The sequence below is a fragment of the Panicum hallii genome, chromosome 3 (assembly GCF_002211085.1).
Source record: "Panicum hallii strain FIL2 chromosome 3, PHallii_v3.1, whole genome shotgun sequence".
NCBI lineage: Eukaryota > Viridiplantae > Streptophyta > Magnoliopsida > Poales > Poaceae > Panicum > Panicum hallii.
In genome coordinates this window covers 40,770,867-40,788,381 of record NC_038044.1, presented here as the reverse complement: position 1 = coordinate 40,788,381, position 17,515 = coordinate 40,770,867, and the positions used below count along the sequence as shown (strand labels likewise).

General features: G+C 47.4%; 1 pseudogene; it reads left to right on the top strand.

Moving 5' to 3' along the window:
* The first annotated feature begins 14,120 nt into the window (after window positions 1-14,120).
* Window positions 14,121-15,087, top strand: LOC112885429 (annotated as a pseudogene).
* The last annotated feature ends 2,428 nt before the right edge of the window (window positions 15,088-17,515 follow it).

Below are 17,515 nucleotides of genomic sequence, written 5' to 3'. Positions count from 1 at the left end.
TAGCGTTGCTCCACCATCCAAGCGCCGCAAGACCTCTGATGTGTACTGGTGGTAGACCGTAGTATCCCTGCTAGGTCATCTTTAGGACTAGTTAGCTCCTCTTTTGTTTTACTGCCTTGCTGTGAATGGAATTGGCTTTCGTATTAACTCCTCTTCTTGTGCACAATAATTTGTTCAAGAGCCGATGGCAACGCATCGGCCTTAGGATATACCAATACGGATCTGAAACCGCCCTTCAATTTACTTTACCTTCTGCCGGCCTTTCAATCCAGCACAAATCTCTGAAGGTTAACTCCGATCTCCTTTTCGCTCACAAACCCTAGCCGCAAGATCCCCCTTAGTCCTTGAGACACCCGTCCGACCTTGCGCCGCCGAGCCTAAATCCACTCTCCAGGGTCTCGATTCAAGATTCCCGATGGCGGAATCCTCGCGTACCGCCACCGCCGCCTTTGGTCTGAAGGTAAACTCCAACCCCTATTAATTTAATGCAGCATCCGCAAATTTTCACTGCGCAGTTAAATGACTTTTCCCTCAGCAATCTTGATTTCTTGGGGATTTTCAGGCCTCCGATATCTTCTTGCCACATCCTTCTTCGCCCAATTCCTTCTGCCTTGGACCTCGTTCCTACGAGAAACCCGTAGATCTGATCTCGTGTGAGGCCAACCGGATCCCCTTTGTGAGCCAGGATGTAGACCTAGAATCTTGGTCGGATAGCCTCCGCGCCTGGCCAAACCCCCCTGAAGGCTGGACAGTTTGGTACAACAGGGTAGCGAACACCTACCAGCCCTTATGGGAATCAATCGGGATAGCCGATGCTCTGTCTTTGTCCCTCTCACCCCTTGAAAAAGATGAGAACCTTCTAAAGACCATCGGCTATTTCTGGTCTGACGCCTTGAATTGCTTCCTCTTCGGGCATGGCCCATTGGCACCAACGTTGTTAGATGTTGTGATGATCACCGGCCTAAACATATCTTCAGCTTGCCCTTCCGCCTATAGCCTCCATGTAGTCCCTTACAAACTGTCTTCAAAAACTGAATGCACCAACTGGAGCACATACCTGAGCCAACACCAGAAAAGCAAAGGCCCTGTATCAGAAAAAGAGCACACGGCCTTTCTGAACCTATGGCTTGAACACTTCCTCTTCTGTGGTCCTTCCCTTGCCCCGACCAAAAAATACCTCTCCTTAGCTTATGAACTGGCCAGGGGTCAACCTGTTGGCCTCGGTAAACTATTTCTGGGGGAAATTTACAGATATCTCCATCTGATGACTTCCAGCCTTCTTACTCAGAAGAAAATCATAACTGGTGGCCCATGGTGGTTCATCCAATTGTGGGCTCGTCTTTATTTCCACAATTCTGACCCTGATTTCCCCTCCTTAGTCGGCAATTCCTTCCCTGATCTGAGTGGGAGATAGATTAGATGCACTAGTTTCGGGCAGGCCCTATACAGTCTCCCTGGTAGGAAATTGAATCCTCCAGATGCTTCCCGTTGGTTCAAGATTTTCTATAAAGGCCTTGATAACCCAGACTTTCTTCCTTATGCCAATTCTGAACTCTTCGAGAACCCGGCTACCTTCCGTTTGGCTGATATTGCCTATGATGCTGACACTAGACACCTTTACTCCCTTATGGTTCAGCCCTGCCTTCTCCCAGTCGGCATGAGCACCTCTAACCGGATTCTTAAGCCCGGTTATGAGTTTTACCAGCCGGTCGTAGCAGCCCGGCAATTTGGCCTTGCGCAGGTGCCTCCCAACTTCCTTCTCCACCTGCTGACATCCAACAGGGTAGATCTTCCTGACGCTCTGACCGCCCAAAGATGCTACAGCTTGTTTACGGACCTTTCCTTATCCGTTCCTGCCAATTTCACGTTTTCCGAAGAGCTCTGGGTCCGATGCTACAGCAGCTCCACCCCGAATATGACATCCCCGATGGAGAGGTACCAACTTTTGGATTAACATTCCTTCTTTAAACTTTGCTAGATCCCTCCTGAATTCACCTTATTCCGGCAGCAAGAAGATGGCTCAGAGCCGATGAACGAGGATGGATCGCCTTTTTATTTCCGGGCGGTCGCTCCTGTAGTCCTTTTTGGCAGGAACGCACCCCCTCCATCAAAGAGTGTGATGCAGATTCAACCGAGCATCGCCAAGTTGACCCCCAAGCGAAAACGGCTTTCTGAGGCTGCTGCCCCCCGGGCCCGCACTAAGACGAGGAAGACTCTCGTCAGGAAGGTCCGGAAGGAAGCCGCGCCGTCTTCCCCTAATCCTCCATCTCCAGTCACCAACCAGGTTTGGCCCCTCCTCCCGCTTTGCAATCGGGTTTTTGTTTATATCCCTTTTAATGATACTTTCTTTTCTTGTAGCCTGCCGTTGTAGAAGTCTCCAGCGGGGAGGAGCCCCCGTGCCAAAAAGGTTCGTCTTCGGAGGCGCCAGAGGACGTGGATGCCCCCATCAGGGCCTTGATCACTCTCCGTGATCCTGGTACAACAAACTTGAAAGGCCCTTCTGCATCGGCTGCTGTCCCAGCTGCTTCGCCAGGTCTGCAGGTCGTCGGCCCCTGTCTGGAAGGACCCTCTCCTGCCCCAGCTATTGCTGATGCCCCTGTGCGAGAGGTACGCTCAGCGGAGCCGATCGCTATTTCATCGGCTGTTGCCTCCGTAGAGCCAGTTGCTGCCCCATCGGCTGTCGCTTCTCCCTCTGGAGGGGCAATCCATATGGCCTCTGCCGCCACCGTTCATTCCTCGGAAGGAACGCACTCCCGGGAGCCGATCACCCCTACGTTGGCCATCGCCGCTTCCTTCTCAAGACAGGTTCGTCTTTTCTTTGTAGCCTTTTTGGTCTTTTCCCGTAATGCCTGTCTCACCCTCTTTTCCTTCAGAACCTGGACCTTTTGAAGCTCCTTGCGTTTGACCCTGCTTCGATCGGGTCAACCATATTGGAAGCCGATGACTCCTCCTCAGGCCTAACCAGCGCTGCCGATCAACTTCTCCGCGTGAAGGATCTTCTGTCGGGTTCCATCTCCGCCTTGATTCAGGATTCCAGTGCAATCAAGCAGATCCTCGACGAGGTTAACTCCCAGCTCCCTGTAAGCCTCCAGGTCAAGCTCTTGCCAGCAGGGTACCTTTCTTCCTTTCAAGCAAAAGTGGCAGAAGCTCGCCGCAGGATCGAGACTCGGCGTTCCCTATCGCTCTTAAGGACCATTATCGCTGAGATGTGTCAGTCGATCAACAAGAAGAAGGCCGCACTCGACGCTAAGATCGACACATCTGCTTCTGCCCATCGGCTTCACCTCTTGGAGAAAGAACTGGAAGACCTTGAAGCTAAGGTCCAGGCCACCAAGCAGCGCATCCAGGAGGAGAAGAATCTCATCGCGGGTTCCAAGCAGGAGGCAGAAGTCTTGACCACCGAGCTGAAGACAGACTTGGCCGAGCTGAACAGCTTAAACAAACAGGTGGTGCCGGGGGCAGACGAAGCAGTGCTTGCTGAGGTTGACCGCATCCGTCTTGATGCTATCGCTGCTATCGACGCCTTCCTTCTGCAGTCCTGTCCAAGATAAACTTTGCGTTTGTGTGGTGAACCTGTGGTGTTTTTATGTAGCGAACCTAGAGTCGATGGTGGCACATCGGCTGTTTGATAACCTGTTATGCTTGATTGCCATAAGCACACCTCTAAAGTCGATGGCACCGCATCGGCTGTTCTAATCTGATCGAGCCGATCAATACTTATTGGTCTTTTTTGTTTCCTGTATTGCCAACGCCGATCGTTGTCGACTCAGCCTTTGCCCCCCTACTTAGCTTGCTGGTTGCATTGGCTTGTAGCCTGATGGGTATCATCGGCTTCATTGTTCATTGGCCCACATACTCGGGAAGTATTTCTTAAGGTGTTGGCCATTGACTGCTACCGGGAACTTAGTGCCGTCTAATTCTTCAAGCATGTATGCGTTCCCAGGTAGGACCTGGTTGACTCTGTACGGCCCGTGCCAATTTGGGGACCACTTGCCATATGCCGTGTCTTTAGTTCCCAATGGTAATACTGCTTCCCAAACCAAGTCTCCTACTTGGAACTCCTTTGGCTTAACCTTTTTATTATATGCACGGGCCACTTTAGCCATATTCTCCTTGATCTTCTCTAGTGACCATAGCCTGAGTTCTGTGAGGTCTTCCACATTATCGCTCATCAGAGTAGCATATTCTTCAGCGGATAAGTCATTCTGGAATTCCACGCGCCTTGACCCGGCCGTAACCTCCCATGGTAACACGGCCTCCTGCCCATAGACCAAGTGGTAAGGAGAAGTTTTTGTCACCCCGTGACATGATATGCGGTATGCCCAAAGTGCTTCTGACAAGACCTCGTGCCAACGTCTAGGGTACTCATCGATCTTCCTTTTGATCAACTTGATAAGACTCTGGTTGGACGCTTCGGCCTATCCATTTGCCTGAGCATAATATGGGGACGATCTAATCAGCTTGATTCCCATATCAGCAGCAAACTTCTTGAATTCTTCTGAAATAAAAACTGAGCCACCATCTGTTGTAATAGTCTGTGGAATCCCGAATTTGTGAATGATGTGCTCCTTGACGAACTGAATAATGTCCCTGGATGCCACCGACTTCATCGGGACCGCTTCCACCCATTTGGTAAAATAATCTGTGATAGCTAGAATGAACTGATGACCCTTGCTAGATGGAGGATTAATTTTGCCGATCATGTCCATACCCCAGCCTCTGAACGGCCATGGTTTAATGATGGGGTTCATAATGGACGCTGGCACCATCTGGATCTTTCCGAACCTCTGACATGCTTGACACCCTTTGTAATACTTAAAACAATCTTCCAGCATGGTGGGCCAGTAGTATCCTGATCGCCTAATTAGCCACTTCATCTTGTGGGCCGACTGATGGGTCCCACACGTTCCTTCATGGACTTCATGCAGGAGACGATTGGATTCAACTGGCCCCAAACACTTAAGCAGTAACCCCTCCAAGATCCTGTAAAACATATCATCCCCTATGAGGACATATTTCATAGCTTTGTATCGTATCCTCTTGGGTGCCCCCCGAGCCGAATCCTTCAAGTAATTGAAGATATCGGCTCTCCAATCTCCCTGGTTTAGGAAATATGCCTAATGATGTGACCCATCGGCTTTATACCCTGAAGCCAGTTGCGCTAGATCATTGGCTTCGGCATTCCGAGCTCTAGGTATCCAATAAAAATTAATGTACCTGAACTGAGCTATTAGCTCCTGGCATTGGACCCACATTGGGAACAGCAGCTCGCTTTCGCACCTGTATTCTTCTGTAAGCTGGGAAATCACTAATTTTGAATCCCCAAAAACTTCCACTGCTTCGGCTCCAGCCTCTAGAAGCAATTCCATACCTTTTCATACCGTCTGATATTCCGCAAGATTGTTGGTACAGGCAACAGGTAATCTGATCGAGAAAGAATACGTTGCCCCCGAGGCGATACCAGTAAGACGCCAATGCCGCATCCATCTCCACAAACTGATCCGTCAAAGTACATAGCCCAGGCTCGTATAGAAAGTGCTGTAATACTGGTGTTAACCCTCTCGGCAATGAGATCTGCTAACGCCTGCCCTTTAACCGCTTTTGCAGGTTGATATCGGATATCAAATTCTGACAACGCGAACATCCATTTCCCCAATCGGCCTTTCAAGACAAGAGCCGATAGCATGTGTTTTATGACATCCGACTTGCAGATGACGACCACTTCAGCCGATAGCAGGATATGGCGAAGCTTGGTGCATGTAAAAAATAAACATAAACAAAGTTTTTCCATATCGGGGTACCTTGTTTCTGCATCCAACAACCTTCTGCTGAGATAAAAGACCACCTTCTCTTTGCCATCATATAATTGTACCACTACTGAAGCAATAGAAGTGTTGCCCACTGATAAATATATATATAGAATGGTCTATCTTGTTGTGGTGGCACCAGCACAGGCGGTTTTGACAAATATTCTTTGATTTCTTCGAATGCCCGTTGCTGTTCTGCCCCCCAGCGGAACTCGTCAGTGGTTCTAGTCTTGACTAACTCCATAAAAGGCTCAATTCGTCCAGATAAATTAGAGATAAACCTCCTGACAAAGTTAATCTTACCAATGAGCTGCTGGAGCTCCTTCTTGGTGGTGGGTGGCGCCATGGTGCGTACGGCTTCCTGACTTTTTAGGCCAATTTCTATTCCTCTTTCATGAACCAGAAATCCCAGGAACTGCCCAGCCGACACACCAAAAGCGCACTTCTTTGGGTTCATCCTGAGCCCGAACTTTCTAGTTCGTTCCAGAACCCGCCGCAGGTCGTCTAGATGTCCCTCGACCGATGCTGACTTTACCACGACGTCGTCGATATAGATTTCTACTAGGCTGCCGATCAAATCATGGAAGATGTGGTTCATCGCCCGCTGATACGTAGCACCAGCATTCTTCAAGCCGAAAGTCATAACCACGTACTCGAACAAACCCACTGCTCTAGGCACTCTAAACGCAGTTTTGTGTATATCTTCAGGGGCCATGAAGATTTGATTATATCCTGCATTACCATCCATGAAACTCAAAATCTTGTGGCCGGCGGCAGCATTGATCAATGTCTCTGCAATGGGCATTGGGTATTCATCCTTTGGAGTGGCCCTATTAAGATCCCTAAAGTCCACGCACACTCTCCATCAGCCGTCTTTCTTTTGTACAGGCACGACGCTCGAAATCCATTCAGCGTACCTGCAAGTCCTGATAAATCCGGCTTCCAACATCTTTTCTACTTCTTTCTTTACTTCAACCAGGACTTCGGCTTTCATCTGCCGTGCCCGCTGTTGGAACGGTCGAAAACCACTCTTAAGGGGGAGCCGATGCTCGACTATACTCCTATCCAGTCCCAGCATCTCTGTGTAATCCCAAGCGAAGCAATCGGCATATCCCTTCAGCAAAGCTATCATCGGCTCTCGTAGTGACGGGTGTAACTTCCTACTTATGAAGGTTGGTCGTGGCTTATCCCCAGGACCGATGTCTATCTCCTCAAGTTCATCAGCCGATGTGAAACCATATCCTAACTTCCCTTCTTCCATTAGATCAACATTGCAGATGAAGAAAGGACACAGCATAAAAAAACTCGGCCGATCGTTAAGGTCGGCCGTTCCACACATCCCATTATTTTCCAAGTTTTTGTAAAAAGAACAAGGCCGGCTGCCAATGCTGACCAGCTCATAACAACCATGTAAAATACTTGTCTTTACAACTTCGACTTTTCGGGGCCGATTGCAAGAATCGGCCTCTATGGCTTTGCTACAACGCGTCGCCCCTGGCTGCGTTTTTATTCTGTGAGGCCGGTGGAAGCGGTCCCGATGAAGTCGGTGGCATCCAGGGACGTTATTCAGTTCGTCAAGGAGCACGTCATTCACAGATTCGGGATTCCACAGACTATTACAACAGATGGTGGCTCGGTTTTTATTCTGTGAGGCCGGTGGATAAGACCAGCCTTACTCCGTTTTTTGTAGCCTCGATGCGGTCACACCCTTCTAGGCTCATCCCTGAAATCGGCTCTTGGTCCTCTGCATCCTAAATACTCATGGCAGCATGTGAAATTTCGATCGAGTCGTCCGCCTGGATCACTTCCACCTCGTCTCCATCCCATTGGATCAAACATTGATGCATCATGGAAGGGATGCAACAGTTGGTGTGGATCCAATCCCTACCAAGTAAAACATTGTAGGTGCTCTTGCTGTTGACGACGAAGAACGAAGTTGGGACGGTTTTGTTTCCAATGGTGAGATCCACACTGAGGACACCTTGGGCTTCTGAAGTCTGCCCATTAAAATCACTTAAGGTGACATTGGTCTTTTTTAAGTCCGTAGTGGACCGTCCCAAACGGCGCAGGACTGAGTACGGCATAATGTTGACCGCCGCTCCCGTATCCACCAACATCTTATTCACGGGCTGACCATTAATAAACCCCTTAAGATATAAGGCCTTCAGGTGTTTGTAATTCTTAGCTTGCGGCTTCTCGAATATCACCGGCCGAGGTCCCAAATCAAGTTGAGCTACCGATGGCTCCCCCTGAGGCCGAGCATGGAACTCTGCAGGAAGTACAAAAACCATATGTGCATCAGCCGATACCTTCTTATCGGCTTTTGTTGACTTGGGCCGCCATTCCTTCCTGGGCGGGCGCAACTCCTTTTCCTGCACATAATGAACTTGTTCTGCCAAATCCGGTCGCGCCTTCCTTAAAGTCTCGATGTACTTGGCTTCGGCCTCCTCCAAGCTACGCAGCCGCTGAACCCTGCGCTTCTGGGAACGATTAAGTCCATCGGGGCACCAACGAGGACGATGACACCTATCTTCTTCTTCGTCTTCCTTTCGTGGTGACCGAACCCGCACTTGCCGGATTGGGGCAGGTCCTATCCGCTGGAAAACCGAATCCCTTGCTTCTGGTCTCCTTGTTCCACACTCTGGGCAATCCCTGATTGTAGGCAATCGGCTCATACCAGAATCCCAACAGTATCTGAAAAACGGGTAATGCCAATGATCGCGGGCATCTTCGTGCTTCCTCAAGCGCTTCCCAGTGCGGCGCTCATACTCCTCTTCCTCAGATTCCCGATGGAGGCGCTGCTGGTACTGGTATTCGTACTTCCTGAGAAGATCAGAAGAAGTTGGCCGTTGATTCCTTACGTACCTTACTTGTCTTTCTGTAACATATTCATTCTTTTCTTTTTGGGGCCGATTGCTCGAATCAGCCTCTCCATCCTTGCTCTGACTGCGTGATGCCACCCCCGCCATGTTGATGCCCAGCGCGAAGTCCAGTTGTCGCCTTGCCGTCCGATCGTTGCTTTCCACCATATTGACACCAGGGAACGGCTGAGTGTCAACTTTCATGGCGGTCTGACCCAAGATCAATCGGCCTTGCTCAATAGCCAATTGGATCTACCGACGAAGCTCCTTACAATCGCTTGTGCTATGGGTGAAAGAATCATGCCATTTGCAATATGATCTTCCTTTCAACTCTTGCGCCGTAGGGGGTTTGTAACCTTCTGGAAACTTCAACTGTTTTTCTTTTAACAATAAGTCAAAAATTTGTTCCGCTTTGCTCACATCAAAATCAAACCCCTTTACCGGTCCTGTTTGCTTTACCCACTTGCACGATACGGGATTTGCACCACGAGCCCATTCTGCAACCGATACTTCCACTTCTTCCCCGGAGTCATCGGCTTCTTCAGTGTCAGCTAGCGCTACTTGGCGCTTGAACTTTTCCTGGTACAGCTCAGGGTGACGCTGCTCATGCATCGTCAACTTCTGGACGAGATGTGCCACTGTTGTCGGTCAAAACCCGCCGGCGGGCAGCGACAGGCAACACGAGGAGCCGGGAGGCTTCCAGGACGGCTGGCGGGCCCCGGTCCCTCGGTCAACGGCCCAGTGATCCGGCACACGCCCTGGCTTGGAGTCGCTAGGCGTGCCACCTGATCCTGCACCCGATCAGGAGGGTGTGACGTGTCAAACTCCTGCGTGCACAGACATGTGTAAAGATTAATCTGAGCCGTGATCGGCTCATCACCGCCTCCCCGGTATCGGCTATAAGGAGCCGATTGCATCAATACCGGATCGGATCTTTTGAACGGGCAATATAGAAACATATGCATATATTTAAATAGAACTTGCTCCATAAATATCAATCTAATCCAATCTACGATGACCTAGCTCTCACTGCACGATCGGAACATCCTACACGTGATTGAGCCTAACAAATACGCGAAGGCATCGGAATAACAATCCAAACAGAGATCGAAGAAACAACCGAAAAGCCGATTCCTGAAACAACCTCTATTCAAGCGACAAGCCGATACACAGCATATCATCGGATCATTCAACTCGTTTGCAAGGCCTAATCATACACATATCAAACCAAGCTTCTAAATAAATAGAAACTAGCCATAACAGATTGGATCTACTGACAACTACGAAACAAGACAAAACCATCGTATCCATGAACGAACACGACGATCAAACATGCAAGAGCAACACATAAAGCATGATTAAAGCACAAAAGGAAAAGATTACTCTACGCATGCTAAGATAAATAACGCTACTCCCCATCTACAAGGCTTCAGCACGAGCAATGTGTGAACGAACGAGCAGGGATAGTGCTACCCCGATCACGCAGAACATGATCGGGGTCGCATGGCACTTACTCGATGAGAAACCCTAGAACAGGGAAGGCGATGCGCCGAGAGTTGATGATGAACGATTCTGTCTTTCTTGTTTATTCGTGATACATATTTATAGTCTGTAGACTTGTTCTCTTTAACTAACCCTAACCTAACACGACACGAATCTTAACTGCTTATTCCTAACTTACACGGCCTTACTGGCCTCCATTATCCGCACAGGGCCCAATTCGCAAGCTTGTCACGACTGCCTTCTAAGCCCATCTTGCTCCATGGCCCACTTTTGGCCCGGTCAAAATACGGCGATAACAGCCACGTACCCCGCAGCCCCCGAGCCTTGAACCCAAATCTCCCAGGTTTGGGAAAAAGGATCCAAGAATCGTGGCATTGGTGTTACTCTGAAGTTCCGAGAAAAACTCTTCGCCTTCTGCATAGTGAAATTAAGCCTCCCGCTGGTTTATTTAACCGCGCGGTGACTTAGGGTTTCTTTTGCACTCTCAGTCTTCATATGAGTCGTCTTCGAGTAGTTTTGTAGCGTCCAGCCCCCGAGCTTACGAGCCAGGAGAGCCGAAGGAGCCATGTCGAGTAGTGTGCATCGCCCAGCCCCCGAGCCTGGGAACTAGCGGAACTGTGATGGCACGCCGTGCTGCCTTGAGGGTTGTTGCCGAAGCTTGATCTGAAAAAAAACAATGCATACATTATGTAGCATAATGCGAAGATACCGAGTAGTACTCAGTAATAACGTAAAGACACCAAAATTTATTCGGTGTAAAAATTGCTGTGTCGAGCTCTTTTTTAGGCCATTTAATCTCCCGATCAGTCCACCTGTTACGTTTAAGCACCTGGTCCTTTTTTAGCCATTGCTCATAGCGTGTATGAGATCTTTGTCTCGTGTACGCGTAGAGGCGTTAGGTGTGACAAAAGAGCCGAGGTTTCACGAATTAAGGTATGTGCTACTCAAGTAGATTAGCGACCGTTAAGAGGAGACAACGAGCAGAAAGTAGTCGTCATGCCACAAAGAGGATGCGCAGTGCGCAAAAGTAGTCGACGAAGTGTATCTCTGGAGGGTTTCAATGCCCGTCGAGAGACGTACAGAGATAGGTAGTCGGCGAAGTATAGCTCTGGAGGGATTCATGCCCGTCGAGAGACGTACACAGATAAGTAGTCGATCATGGTGTAGCCCCCGAGGGTTTCATACCCGTCGAGAGGCGTACCCAAAAAGGTAGCCGATCCTAGGAAGAACAAGTCGGAAAAGGTATAAGTCACTTAGCTTGATTCGTGGATGAATGTCGATGAAGCCGTGGAGCTCGTTGATGGAGTTGTGACGATTTGTTGATGAACCTCGACTAGTCGGAGTCGATTCCGACTAGTTTTCAAGTCGAGGCGAGTAGTCGAAGTAGTCATCGGCAGGCCGCCGATCGTCCTCGCGAAGTCGAGGTGCCCCACGGTGGGTGCCAGCACGGCCTTCTGGTGAACTGGAAAGATGCCATCGAGTTCGCCGGTGGATCTTCGATGCGCTCCCCTATCTGGCACGCCAGCTGTCGGTGTTTTACCGGCTACCCACCGAAGGGTATACCCAAGGTGTTAAGTTTAGGTGAAGAGACGCCGAGATCAGGAACTCGAAGGTGCAAGGAACACAAGATTTAGACAGGTTCGGACCGCGAGGTGCGTAATACCCTACATCCTGTATGGTGGTTTGTATTTCCTTGGGTGTTGAATGATCTTGATGATCTATTTTGAATGGGTCCCCGCCCCTCTTGATGATTTGTTTTGAATGGGTCCCTGCCCCCTTTATATATCCGGGAGGTCAGGGTTACAAGAATCCTAATCCAATACTAGATAAGGAATCGTAACCGAATACAACTCGAGTAGATTACTTCTGTACCGACTAGCTTTATCTCCTATTCATACTGGATAAATAAGAGATAAATAAGATAAATAAGAGATAAGACGGGCTTTATCTCTTAAGCCTGTTTAAACTACGTTACGTACACAGTCCCGTGGCCCCGGGTCTGACAACTGTCGTTTTACTCTATTTTAAGTGCGTGTAAGCCCGGATTGCCTCTACAGTGATGGTTAGCGCACTCAAGCCGGATTAATTCATGCGGTTCTGCTATAGTGCACCAATCAAAAAAGGGTCGGTTTCAGAAAGCACCATGGCCAAGTTAACAGTATATTGTGAGCGTGAGAGTACGTGCGTATTTGTGAGTATCTACGTTTGTACTGTGTTTCGAAAGAAAAGGTTAACAGTATATTGATTAGTGTGTTTTCTTTTCCATTTTCTTAAAGGTTCCATAGTTTAAAATCATCGTTCTAGTTCATCCTTTTCGTCCTTATTTTGTTAGTGGTAAATTGGAAATTTACCTTGTTGAATTTGAAACTTTCCATTTTTTCATTATATAAATTGTGAGATTACTTGGAGGGAGTTAGAAGAGTGATAGGGCAATGCTTCCTCCATTTTAAATTATTAGACACTTTAGATTTGTTATAAATCAAACCTCTCTAACTTTGACTAAGTTTAAAGAAAAATATGTTAATTTGTACAATATCAAATAAATATACTATTATTTCATGGTGGATTTAATGCTACTAACGGCTGATGAAATATGCTATTGATACTTGGTCAAAATAAGTTGATTAGGAAAAAAGAATTTGAATATGCAGAAGAGATGCACGTCATTATATTAAGATAGGAAGGAAAGGTCAAAATAGTTGTACAACACACTCCACACACAGACCCCCTTGAGCTTTTAGACTGGATGGCGCCTTAAAAAAACTAACACAACGACCCTAGACCTTACAAACACAACGCTGTGGTCTAACACAACCAGCGCCCTGAGCCCTTTGCCGCCTGCAAGCATCCAGAGATCGGCTTCTTCTTGTGCCAAGAGAAGTGCCTGATCAATCCTTGGAGATGCCCCATTGAACACCACATCGTTCCTTGTTTTCAAAGTATAAGGCCCCTAGCATGACCAAGGTGTTCCACGCCGAGCGTCTTTTTTTATTGCAACACAGGCATGCTGCCACCAAACAAAAAAGATCAGCCGAGTTGGCTTGAGGTGTGATGTTCGGGAGACCAAAAAGGCGCAGCATCCTATGCCAAAACTGTTGAGTAAGGGCCTGTTTGGGACTGCTTCACTTCACCAAATTTGACTTCGCTTCGTGAAACTGTAGCCAAACACCCTCAGCTTCACCAGCTCAGCTTCACCAAAAAAACGTGAAGTTGGCCCCAACTTCACGAAATCCATGAAGCAGCCAAAAGGGTACTTCACGAATAGCCGTTTTGAACTCCCTCGTGAAGTTGGGGGAAAATTACCCACCAATGCCACTGATTACACACCTGGAATGAAACATTTTTCTTCTATCTCTCCTGTACCCGCGACCCCCCCTCTTCCTCCCTCTGTCCGCTCCCATCCCTCTGTCCGCTCCCATCCCTCAAAACCCTAGCTGCCGGCATGTCCACGGGCGGCGCGGGCCCCGGCGTGGGGCACGGCACGGGCGGCGTGGGGCACGGCGCGGCGGCGCGGGCGGCGCGGTCGGCGCGGCGGGAGCGGGGGGCGCAGGCCACGGCGCAGGCGGCGCGGCGGGCGCTGGGGGCGCGTTCCACGGCGCGGGCGGCGCGGCGGGTGACGGCGCGGGCGCGGGCGTCACGGGCGCGGGCGGCGCGGGCGCGGGCGGCGCGGCTGGCGCAGGCGGTGCGGCCTAGGGTGCGGCCGGCGCGGGAGGAAGAAGGGGAGGCGCTGGGAGGGGCGGCGCAGGCAGGGGCGGCGCAGGAGGCAGCAGGGGTCATGCCCGCATCTCCAGTCTTCCGAAATCGGTATAATTTCTTCGCTTGGTTTCTTTTATGGCTGCTGGTCAATTCCATTGCTGCTGAGTGTATGTATGCTAGTCAATTACATAATTTGTCTTGTCATGTATGCTTGAAAATATTGCTCCACATAATTGTTGATTAGGGTGATTCTATGGAATGGACGGATGATTATAATCGCATTGTATGTGAGTTATTCACTGAACAAGTAAGGAGAGGGAATAGGCCAAATACACATTTGAACACTTTAGGTTACATTGAAGTGTCGGGAAGATTTTACCAAATGACCGGAATCGACTTATCAAAGACACAAATCAAGAACAAGTGGGATAGGTTGAAGAATGATTGGTCAATTTGGCAAAAGTTACTGTGGAATCAAACCGGAACCGGTTGGGACAATACAAGAGGAGTAATTAACATGGACAATGAATGGTGGGAAAAAATGAAAGTGGTAAGTATTGTTTTGTTCACAAATTTTAGCTGTTCATCTATGTTCACAATACCTTCTTGGGGTTCTGATTACCTTCCTTGTTCAGGATGTGCCGGGTTCTGGAAAATTCAAGAAGAAAGCGCTGCAAAATAAAGACTTACTTAGAGAAATGTTTGGTGACATTTCTAATGATGAAACTGATCATTGGAACCCGATGAGTGACAATCCTGTTATACCCAAAAGCCAAAAAGACACTGAAAACATAGATGGAGCAGGAGAGGAGGAAGAGGAGGACAATGTGTTGCATGATTGGTCATATAGAGAGGAAGAGGATGAGGAGGTTCAGGAGGTATCTCCTGCTAATGGAAATAAAAAAAGAAGAGCTCGTGTTGTTCTAGAGGTTCCTAAAAAGCAAAAGTCAAGTACAGCTCTTATAATTCAAGAACAAATTACAAAGATTGCTGATTCGGCCGAGTCGTTTACATCAAAAAAGTAAGCAGAAGTCGTTTCTATCAAAGAAGTGATGGATGTTGTCTTGGATTGTGGGGCACAATATGATAGCAATGAGCATGATATTGATACCCAATTGTTTGTGAAAAAGGAACAAAGAGAAATGTTCTTGACCCTTCCTACTAGAGAAATTCGTTTGAATTGGCTTACAAGGAGATACAACGACAAGTATAGGAATTGAAGGCTTTGAGAAATATTTTTGGGTGCTTTTTTTCAGTAGTGCTATTTTTTTATTTTATTTTAGTTTTCAGATTGCTGCTAGGGAGTACCTTGTTGTTGAGTAAATGTAATCATGACATTGTTACTACTACTTGTATCCATGACATTGTTACTATTGCTACTTGTTATTATTTTCAGATGTATGAAAGTGAGAGTGATGGTTCGGAGGAGCCAGATGATGATAGTGCTGAGTTTTGGAACTTGATTTTGTGTGGTGCTAAAGTGGCAGAGAAATATGTTGATATCTACCTTAACAAAAATCCACCAAGGATAGCGGAACAAAGTGGCATGGGCTGGTTACAATATATCTTCAGAACTCCAGGTGAATGTCATTCTTAGTTGCGCATGAGCACGGAAATATTCATGGATTTGCATAATTTATTGGTGTCAAGGTATGGACTGCAACCATCTATGCACATGAACACCTATGAGGCTCTTGCAATTTTCTTGTTCATATGTTCTGAAAATGAGTCCAATAGGAAATGTCAAAATGGTTTCAATCACTCTGGTGAAACTATTAGTAGGAAATTTACTGAGGTTCTAGAATCTTTGATGGAAATGGCAAAATATTTTCTTGTTCCAAAAGATGCAAACTTTCGTACCATCCACAAAAAGATAGCAGATGATAGAAGGGCATTTCCACACTTCAAAGATTGTATTGGTGCTCTAGATGGGACACACATTAGGGTATCTCTACCCCCTAGTGGACAAGTAAGGTATATTGGAAAAATAGGGATACCGACTCAAAATATCCTAGCAATTTGTGACTTTGACATGAGATTCACTTATGTTTCTGTGGGGCAGTCGGGTTCTGTGCATGACACCACTGTGTTGTATAATGCAATGAAGTTGGATCGAGAGTTCTTCCCAAAACCTCCCAAGGGTAGGTAATTTATGGCTGGTTTCTATATTTTTCAATTTTGCAACTCTAGTTCTTTATTATCTAAACATATCATATACTTTTTATTTGTAGGTAAGTATTATGCTGTTGATGCCGGATATCCTAATAGACCAGGATACCTAGCACCATACAAGGGTGAGAGGTATCACTTACCCGAATGGCATAGAGGTGTAGAACCAAGGTCTCCTAAGGAAAAGTTCAATCGTATTCATGCACGAGTTCGTAGTATTATTGAGAGGTCATTTGGAGTCTTGAAAATGAAGTGGCAAATTCTCTATAAAATACCGATGTATCCATTATGGAAGCAAAAGATGATACCGATAGGACTTATGGTGATCCATAATTTCATCCGTGAGCATAACAGTGGTGATTTAGACTTTGAACGTGTGGAGCGTGATGAAAATTATGAGCCTACAATACCGGAAAGGTATAACAAGTATGTAGTGCCCTCGGATGGATCATCTCCAGTACCCAATGCGCCTACTATGGATGTTTTTCGTGATACATTAGCAACGGCTATTTCTCAAAGTTGGATGTAGTATGAGTAGTAGATCATTGAGACTTGATATGTAATGGAATTATTTTGGAATATTTGTACTTTATTATCTATCTATTATCTATTTATAATGTACTGTTATTTTTTAAATAAGCATTTAGATGAAAAATCATAAATGAAATCCTCTCATACATTGTTCAAGGGCATAAGGGACTTTTCCGATCCGAATCTCTTTTTTCTGAAGCTGAAGTTGATCTGCTAGCCAAACACTTTCAAAAACTCTGCAACTTCAAAGCTGAGCTGCTCTGCTGTGAAGTTCATGAAGCTGAGCTGCGATTTGTGAAGCAGAGCAGTCCCAAACAGGCTCTAAATAGACAATCCCTGTATTAAATTTTATATCAAATAAATCATAATGAACACAAGAATTAACATAACAGCATAAACAACAAAGTTAGTTTGGATCTCAAGATTCATGCTTAAAAAATAGATCAGATCACATATTACATACTAAGGCCTGGCTGGAGGATTGACGACGACGAACTGCCGCTGCTGGAGACGACGAAGACGGTTGGCCCGTGAAGCGACGGAGTTGGGTGGAAGGCGCGCCGTTGTGAAGATTTTAAGATGTCGCGCGAAGCGCTTCCAAAAACCTTATTCGCCCTCTCCCGGTGCAGGATCCCAAAGACGAAGGGTTCCGAAGACCTGCTCTCCCGTTCACCAGTGCACACCGGCGCTCGGGATGGAGAAGGCTACGGTGGCGGCGCAGCAGTGAGAAGAAGCAAAACCGTAGCTTGTTTAGATGTGTTTTTGGTGGATGCCGATAGGTCTCATATTCTCTCTCCTATCACAGGGATGAAGATAATTTCCATATTTATGTTGCCCATCCTACTCCTCCACTGTCAAGATGGGACTCTTACACACGTATGCCTTTAAGATTTATAGGAATTTTTGAAATTGTTAATGGGCCAAGCACACGAATGGGCCTAAAATTCC